Here is an 8,215-nt window from a genome sequence, read left to right as displayed (position 1 = left end):
CACATTGGTGCACGCCTGGATAACCCTGTGACCTCGGATGAGTGGAAGAAAATGGATGGATGGGTGACACAGTATTGTACATTATTTCTACTTTACAGTAAACAAATCACATTTAAAGACCAAAGCAACAATTTTTCTAACAACTATTGCAGCTAGAGCCTAAAGTTTAATATCATCTAAACTATATTAAATGACAATACACAGCCACATATTGCTCGATCAATCCACACACTAGTGTTGTGCTGTAAATATTTACTGCTGGTTTGTGCATTTATCCCCAGCTGCACAAAATGCACTATTTACTCTTAAGTAAATATAATTTCCTAAAGAAACTGCAGAGCCAAGCTGTCTTAGGAAATTAACAGAAGAAATATGATTAGGGTTGCCAACCGTCCCTTAAAATACGGAATCGTCCCGTATTTCGAAACAAAAGTACACGTCCCGTATTGAGCTAATAAGGGACGCACTTTGTCCCGTAATACAGTGAGAATCAAAAGTAGTCTATAAATGTTTATGGAATTAACACTTTGTTTGAAAACATAATTCCCAGCCCCTCTCCTGCTTTGTGACACATGAGCTGACAGCACACTTATGACAATTCGAGTATGACAATTCAGATTACCGCTCATCTCATTGGTCGAGGAAAGGTCGCTTGCGGAGAAAATACCGGAAGACGACAGATGACCACAACAAGAAGCATGGCCAACAGGGAAACAAACGCCGACACTGCGGTGCAAGTCTCGGACGACAGTACACCTAAAGCTGGACATACACTGTGCGATTTTCAAACTGCACGATTGACTCGCCCGATGCTCTGATGCGACCTGAGTGCTCACACTGTGCCTCCATAAAATAAAGGTTATAACAGAAAATCTGTCGCTCTCTCTCGCTTTCTCTCCCTCTCTGTCTTTCACTCACACAGACACACCACCACCATCAACTTTGCTAAATTGCTAATGAAAAACATTGATCAGGCAGCGATGTAGATCCAACTATTTTCACGGTTGTTGTGGTCGTGATAATTTTGTGATGCCACATCGAAAAGGCTCGGATGAGCTTTCCAAAGTTCTACAAGTTGTGCCTCCATCGCTTGTGTCCAGAACACCGTCTTTTTCACCGACGTTTATGTGTTTGCGCGTGAGCAGTGTGAGCGGCTGCGGTGACACGTCACGAGCGATTGATGATCGGGAGCTGGTCGTGAGGTGTTAATCACTTCTCGTTACCCCACGTATACTACACGACGCACGATGAAGGCCAAAATCGGTCCGATCACCAAATCGGTCGCACGACTCAAAAATCGTCTCAAAATGGGCCAAAAACCGCACAGTGTGAGCCCAGCGTTAGAGCAGCAATGTTTGTTCGCCTCAGAGAAAGGGAAGAATGGGAAAAGGAAAACACCTGGCTGGAAAAAGTTAATATGGGCATGTGCAGTGAATATCAGCGCTATGTGGCCAGAAGTGTGATAATATAACTTATTTTGTGTAATAAACAACTGCAAGGATAGATGATTACAACAAATAGATGACTAATACATAAAAGTAATACATAGATGAATAATGATGATGAGTTAAGATGCGTAATCATGGGAACAAGTGGGTTTACAAACAGGAGCAGCTGATTAGCATTAGAAAAGCTGAAATAATACCTCAACTGAAGCCAATTGTACTAAATGCACTAAATGTGCACTGTTACAAGAATATTTTTCTTTCTATTGTTTTCTATTATTTTAAGTTAAGCAGGACAGAGTTCTTTTAAAGAAAGATTTACTTATATTCTCAAAAGTTAAGCATGACAGGCTTCTGTTTAAGAAAGAGACCTGTTTTATTGTGTTAATGTTGTCATTTTGAGCTAAAAATAAATGGCTAAATGATCATTTGTTTCCCATATGGTCATATCACAAAGAATATGCATCTGCTTAAATCAACTTCAAGTCAAATGGTTAAAAAAATAATTTCACACACAAAAAAAGAGCTACCACACTGGGAAGGGTGAAGACAACTGGCCCTGGCCACGAGGTGTCCCTTATTTATTTTTCAGGGAGTTGGCAACCCTAAATGTGATGTTTCTGTAGCTCGACGGCGTGGAGCATATAAAACTGGGAAAACTGTCCAGTCACTATATGGCTTTGCAAAGTGCGAAAACTGCTGGGGGTGGGGGCTTATTTTGAACTTGTCACTGTATTTTGCACCAGAAAGCACTGTGTTGCAACTCATTAGAATGGCTCATGTCATCAAAGTGACGATCTAAACTGTTAATTACATTGAGCCAGAGGTCTAATTATGTCAGTTTTACAGCCTTTCTTACTGACAAAGACATTACCCACAGCCTACCCATACCAAACCAAGCTGAGGATGAGTTTCTCTGATGGTATTATTTCTGACTGAGGAAAACAACTGCAATTGCATATTTCTCGAGACATCTCAGACCGGTCACCATCTGTTCATACTAAAAGGAAGGGGGGGAAATTATGGGGGCAAGTTATTACGCAGCCATTTTACTGGTCACACTGGGCTGTATGTGGCAAAATGAATTTGTGTCCTACTTTAGGAGGAACAACTGAGCTTGGGGCTGCAAGAATAGCGAGCTCTGAGTGAGAAGTGAGATAGGCTAACAGATTGCTTAGGTCTTGCCGTGGGATTTATGGAAATTCTATAAAACATAAAACATGGAAGAACACCTAGAGGAAACATTTGTTTCTATGACAGTCTGCACTTTGTGTGGCTTCTGCACGTTTCCGATGACAGAGATGAACAAAGGGTCAGCGATGTGACCCAGGGTCATAGTGCTGTCCAAAAGGCCAATAATGCCTGTGACAAATGTCAGAGAATCTGGTGTTACTGTGAACCTGCATGGATTTATTGATTCCCTCTCTTTTTGTTTCTGTTCACAAAAGCTCTGACTCAAGTTTTATGCCCACTGCAAGCCATAAACATTTCCCAGAGTCAACAACATCCCTCCATTTTTTACACAGTCTCCCACCTCTTCCCTTTGTGTGACCGGCCTCTTCATTTGAGTGGATTTGTTTTGTCCCTCTTGTTTAGGCCTGGGCTAATCTCCCTCATCGGCACAGCTTTGGCCTGCTCTTTCACCCACTCTCCCTTGGAAAGACTGTTTGTAGTAAAGATTGTAATCTAACGGCTAATCTTTACGGCTTTCTCCAGGGCAGGGGCACAGAGCCTGGCCGAATGATTTGCCAGAGATGCAGAAACTTCTTTGTGAGCTGGGATTGAAGGAAAGAGATTCTACACATATTCAGATGTGGCAGCTGTCGCTGCTGGAGTTGTCAAATAGTGAGCCAGAAGGTGTGTCAGGTTGTATTTGTTTTATGATAACGCTCATTACTTATAGATTCTCATACAGTTCAGTTTTCCTTACTGTATAGAGAGCCAATTATTCAAAAACAGAAGATGTGTGTCTGAAGTGTTCCCTACTACTCTTCCTCTCTTTGCTAGTAAAGCCACATATGTCTGTCATAATGAGGCACAAGCAGTACCACCAAGCTGCCTCTCGTCACTAACACAACACAAAGAGATTTACTAATGCAGACTGTTAACACAGCCAGTTTTAAACACAGCCTGGGTTTTATACAGCACTACAGCAAGCAGTCCCTGGACGGCATGCATTATACACATCTAATTAAGTCTTCACATGTCTATAATAAACCACATTATGCCTTTGGGGGCTAGAGGGCAGGTCAGTAGCTGGCGTCGAGCTTGTGTGAGACAGCCAGTTGTCAGCACACATGTGTGCGTGCATGTCCGAGTTTGTGTTTTTTCAGAATCATGCCGATGATAGCTATTTAACTTTCACTAATTAACTCAGAATAAATCAGGACACCACAGTAAATATTTGTAGCCAAGGGAGTAGAGCGACGGAGATGCTCCTCTGCGGTGCTATCACACCACTGGTTGATGAGAAAGGACTGTGGCGGGGGTTGAGTGAAAGATGCACAGAGAAAGGGACAAACTGAGACAGAGAGACAGAGATGGAAAGAGAGCATGGCTGAGGAGGGCAGCTGGCCAGCTGTTAGTATAGTTTGATTGGCCTGTGGAGAGCTGCCTCTGTCTTTTCATGGCACCAGTAAAGTGCAGTCCTCCCAGTAGCAGGTGGCCGCTGCCCATCGCCTACCTCCCCCTGGGACAGCAGGGACAAAGATCATCAGTCGCTCCCTTGTTTTTTATTAAACACCTTCATGGTCTGCGGCTCCATAGCTACTGAGAAGGAAACAGAAAGGCTCTTTTTTCACACAGAATAATTAATCAGCACATTAAAGTAAGGAAACAAAGTCTCAGAAGACCTGATGCTACAAATCAGAGGCGCTTCAAACAGCCCACACAGATTTACACAGGTTGCTTCAGACATGGCATAAAAGTGTGGAGTAGTCGGCCTTTCCTTCACGAAGCCGGGCTTGGCAGTTGGAGGGATAAGGCTACGGTAAACCGAGGGAAAAGAACAGCCTCTGTAAGTGCTCTGAGTGCTTTCACCCCCCTCTTCCTCTCCACCCAAGCAGCTTGACAGCCAGGTCTCGGTGACCGTGTTTGTGACAATCAGGCTACCTCACATCATCACTTGGTTTAGCTGTTGCCATAGCAACGCACGGTACAGTAACACCGCCAGCCTCGGCTCGATTGTGAGCCGATACTCCTGGTGTTTGCTCTTTTCAGTGCCAGAAAACTGTATTTCCACATTGTTAGCCACACAACGCAAAGCAAACTCTAATTTCGCTCAGTGTCTCCATTTTTTTCCGTCTCTGTCTCTTGCCCCCCCTCCACCCCCACGCTCTCCTCTCTCCACTCCGTCTCTCCAGAGGGGTGTAATTCAATTCTCTGAATACACTTCAGAGAGGAGTGTGAAGACTCATTTAAGCCTCTCTAACACTTGTGAGTTTTTGTACCAAATGTTACTTATTTTCACTGGCTTTGGATCCTGGAAGGCCGTGCGTTTGTTTTTTTCTGGCTTCGTCCAGTAATTCAACTATTCTGAGGATTATTTTTCCTGGAATCTGAGATGAAATTCAAGCAAACTGCAAAATCAGTTTGGTTTCAAACTTTGCAAAATTACTCCTATTTTTTGCTGAAACAATTTTGTCTGATTTCTCATATTTTTCAGGGGTGATAAACGGTCCTTTTTTAAAAATAGCAGCACCGACCAGGATTCACTGGCGTTTATTGTAGAAAAAAGCCTAATAAATGAATGATACCACATATTAGCCTGCGCGGCTATTATCCGAGGAAAATGAATGTGAGGTTCATTCGTTAACTGCCCCTCTTTGTTATTCAGATTCACTCCATTGTGCAACTTCAGCACCGTGAAGGCAGAGCAAAGAATCAGAAGTTGTCTGGCGACAAAGGTGTTACTCAAAGGTGAGACAGACTGATGGGACAAAAGCTTTGAGAGGCATATTGTAACACTGCTCCTCCTTGGAGTGGTTATCTCCCTCCACTGTCCTTGAGCTTTTTTGAGCAAGTCAGCAGACATTCTGCCAAGCAAAGTCCATTTCTTTAGAGGTACACGTTTATATAAAAGCAAGGAAGCAATCTCTTACCGAACGGTTGTCCGTGTGTAATTAGGATTACAGTCACATTCAAATGGAGTGCTTACAGCTCTGTGTCGTGAGCTGTGGCAGCGAGAGCTTTTCTGCTTGTGGATATGAGCTGGCAAGAAGGTCAGGATGTGGGCTGGCAAGAAGGGCACCGTGTCACTCCCGACCTCTCGGAGGGGCTTTGCTGCGAGGGGTGGGGTGGGAAGGGGGACGATGACATGTGTCTCGCTCTGCCAAGTCCTGCTCCAGCACTGTAATAATACCCAATTATAACCTGGAGTAATTGGAATGGCGTTTTGTTTTTCTTTCTGTTATTTCAGAAAGCTGACAGCAACAACTCACGGAAGGATCGATGGCGGATTACGAGGCTCATGGAGCTGCATAGAGAGGAGGGCTCAGACTGAGGCAGCAGCTCTCATTAAAGCCCGGCCTGATCTCAGCCAAGCCCTGGGAAAGGAGGGTGAAAAAGGCAGGAAAAAACAGAGGAGGGAGGAAGAAAGGGGAAAGCTGCAGGAAGAAAAAAACACAGAGAAAAGTTTACTGTCCCCTTTGGACATGGCCTCTGCTGGACTCTTATAAATGGGTATTGTTCCCCATGAAGCACACAGCGACTGTTTACAGTTTCCCATAAAGGAGGGCTTTATTCCTGCTCAGGGATGCATTGTGACAAGATAATTTGAATAGCTGAGGTCTTACCACAAAGCTATAAACATTTACGGGCAGTTGACACGGAGAATAAAGAATGAGCCACGTAACCTCTGCAAGATGCCGGCCTGACTCCTGATGACACAGCCAAAGCTCAGTCGACTACTTCCAAACTCTGCCGCCGTCCTCAACACGCTGGCAGACGGGGCGAGGAGGAGAGACAAACGCAGAGAGGAAAATGCAAACGAGCACATAAAAAGGAGCAAAAGAAAGACAGATAACTAAAGAGAGGCGATGCAGGTCTCCGACGTCCCCTTTGACTTGTTCCACAATGAAATGGCGGTGTCTTGTTTTTATGTTTTATCACAGAAGTCGACCGCGAGAGCAGACCCACGGGAGCAGCCAGACATGAGGCTGAATTCGATTAGACGGTAATCGGAGATGGGCAGGCAGTGGTGCAGTCAGCGCCCGCGAGCCGAGGGGACTCCATAAGCAAACTATCCCCATGACTTTCTAGTTTAGCGATCCGTCGCGGTGGCCTTTATGAGTGTTTATAATCCACGACTTAGCTTGGTTTCGAGCTTTGTTTTAACTCTCAAAACCATCCTCTGGAGTGCGTGCAGTAATAATATCAGGACTCAGATCCATTAATGAATTACCAACCTCATCTCACTGCTGCTGCCATCTCCACGGGCTTAAGTAGGGAAACTGAGGTCTTGGGGAATTAATCACATTGGATTGCATTTTCTTTGAGGCTTTCCCATCTACACACAATCTTCCACCTCTCTGTCTATCTTTCCCGCTCTCACTGCTACAAAGTTGTGTTTCCTTTTTCCCTTTTTTCTCCTTGTGCCTTACTTGGCATTCTGTTCATTCTCCAAGATGTTTCCAGCGTAACCAATGATTAACAATTATGCCAGTGCATCTAATTAATGCCGGCTAATTACGAGGTTGAGATGCTGATGGGGAATGGGGGGTAGGACTAGGAGATTGCAGCATCAGAAATAATCAGGAGAGAAGAAGAGGCTGTAGCAAAAAGCCAAAAAAAAAAAAAAACAGAAGAAGATGAAGAGAGGGAGAAGATGAGTGTCTTAATTGGCGTGCTCAGTTTTTGTCTCAGGACCCTGAGCTTATTACATTAAAAAAAATTTGAAAAGTTGTGCATAAAATTGTTATACTCACTCATCTAATTTATTAGCCATGTGCATCACATTAAAGAAAAAATAAAAGGGATACACAGGATGTCTGTTTTCCCACTTCTGAACTGGATGGGAATTAAGTTTAAACCACGTGAGGTCCCTGGAGTGGCGGGGAAACTCAAGCCATAATTACGTCCATAAAATGCCCACAGACAACTAATTTGCTGTTCATTTGTCAAGAGCTGGTAAACCGAAATAGCCAACGCATGCACGAAACACGCACACACACTTCGACCTTTAATATATATATATAAATCACACCAACTAACGATCGCTCGCTCTTCATTTACCCTATTTCTTTTTTCCTTCTTTTACAATCCACACACCATAGACCTCTGCCCAGTTTCCCACCTCAAGCAATACTTCATTGGGAAAATAGCCAAGAAAAACGAGCTCTCTCCACGGCTCATAATGAGGCTGCACGGAGCGTTCATTAGCATAGTCAGTGTCTACGGTCCTACAGTATATCGGGGCGTTATGTTCAGTGACGTTTTTATTCCTACAACTATTCTGTAAGGGCTCCATAATACTGTCCAAGAAAGAAAACACATCATATATTAAAGGGACATGATTCCTGCTTCCTATTCAAATGAGCACATCTGAAGAGAGCAAAGATGGAAGAGGGGGGAAAAAGAAAAGGGAAAGGGGGGGCGTGGTTGGGGAATTACCCGGAGAATAGTAATTATATTCAGAGGAACCAATTTAGAGTGCATGTTTGTTGTTTTTTATCTTTCGGCTCAGAGAAGAGGTAGGAGGCTGCACAGCTCGGAGCGGTGACACGGTCTTCAGTCTTCCGAAGTGCATTAAACTAAATGATTGACAATGATTG

The 8,215-nt window shown here is 43.9% G+C and overlaps 1 long non-coding RNA gene across 1 annotated transcript; it reads left to right on the top strand.

Annotated features, from left to right (window-relative positions):
- The first annotated feature begins 3,207 nt into the window (after nt 1–3,207).
- On the top strand, nt 3,208–8,003 carry LOC146717318 (uncharacterized). Its single transcript, XR_014921890.1, has 3 exons — nt 3,208–3,302; nt 5,281–5,363; nt 5,863–8,003. It is a non-coding gene; the product is annotated as an uncharacterized LOC146717318 (long non-coding RNA).
- The last annotated feature ends 212 nt before the right edge of the window (nt 8,004–8,215 follow it).

The sequence above is a fragment of the Copadichromis virginalis genome, linkage group LG2 (assembly GCF_057382275.1).
Source record: "Copadichromis virginalis isolate Kocher_CV1m ecotype Utaka linkage group LG2, C_Virginalis_male_GT1.1, whole genome shotgun sequence".
Lineage (NCBI taxonomy): Eukaryota > Metazoa > Chordata > Actinopteri > Cichliformes > Cichlidae > Copadichromis > Copadichromis virginalis.
This window is presented reverse-complemented; position numbering and strand designations above follow the sequence as displayed.